This window comes from Elephantulus edwardii, unplaced genomic scaffold (assembly GCF_000299155.1).
Source record: "Elephantulus edwardii isolate Elephantulus edwardi_28Jun2011 unplaced genomic scaffold, EleEdw1.0 scaffold00153, whole genome shotgun sequence".
Lineage (NCBI taxonomy): Eukaryota > Metazoa > Chordata > Mammalia > Macroscelidea > Macroscelididae > Elephantulus > Elephantulus edwardii.
In genome coordinates, this window is record NW_006399903.1 from 3662250 (window position 1) to 3663408 (window position 1159).

The following is a 1159-nucleotide window of genomic DNA, read 5'->3' on the forward strand; positions in this document are numbered from 1 at the left end:
TCTATATGCAGGGGAGTATTACTGGGTTGTAACAACATGGACTCAATTAATAACAATAATGAAGATGACCCAGAACTGAATAATGTTCCATTCTGTTATATATAAGGTTATTAGTTGAAGCTGGTTTACCAGCAACTAACAGCAATGACTTTTTGAGGAATATTCCATTTGTATGCAACGAATTTGTACCTTTTTTATTTTCCTATCAGCAATGACTGAGAGTTCTGACTTTTTTGCAAACACAAGTTTTTAAAAAAACAATAGTTTTCCTATTGTGCATACTCATCTCTGTGTACTGTGATGAGTAGATCATCTTTATTTGCCTGTACCTTGCACTGGGAAAAGTTCTAGCTGTTTCTTCTGATCAAAGATCCTGAGATAGGAGCATGTCTGATAGTCAAGAACAGCAAGGGTGCCAGGTGTTTGGTGACTTGTAGGCAGTGATGATAGACACTGTATAACATCCACTCATTAAAAATTTAAAAAGAAGGGTACCTTTTATATTGTTTATGTTTTTAATATAAGCATATTGAATATATTTTAAAATACATTTTATATTGGGTGGAATGTATCTTTACAACTTCCAAAACCGAAATCCAAACTCATATCCACTGAGTCAACACTGATTCACAGGACGCTCCTCTGGGTGTCTGAGACTGTCCATTTTCCCAAGATAAGCTGCCCATCTTGCTTCCTGCTGGTGAGTTTGAACTTCTCAACTTTCAGCTCACAGCCAGACATGTAACACTCTATGTTACCAGGCACCCTTTACATTTCGCTGCTAATGAATTCACACTCCAAGTTTAAACTATCCAGAGTCTTCCTGTACTTTTGTATTTCACAGTGATTGACCCAGCCTGTAAGTGTCTCTCCTAATGTGGCATCTATCACATAAATTTTATTGCCATCCTTAAAAAGCAAACACAGGAAGTGACTACTGATGAGCTAATTTCTAGATCATATCCTCACCGTTTTTTAGAATTCCACATGTCAGTACGAAGGAGAGGAAATAGAAATACATAGATTTTAACCCTATGAGGGAAGTTCTCATTTATTTCTATGAATTATCGTTCTCTGGATTAAATAATATTTAAAAATTATGTGTTAAAACCCTCACCTCTGAATCTATGAGGAGGATCCTTGGTAGTTGTTGTTATGT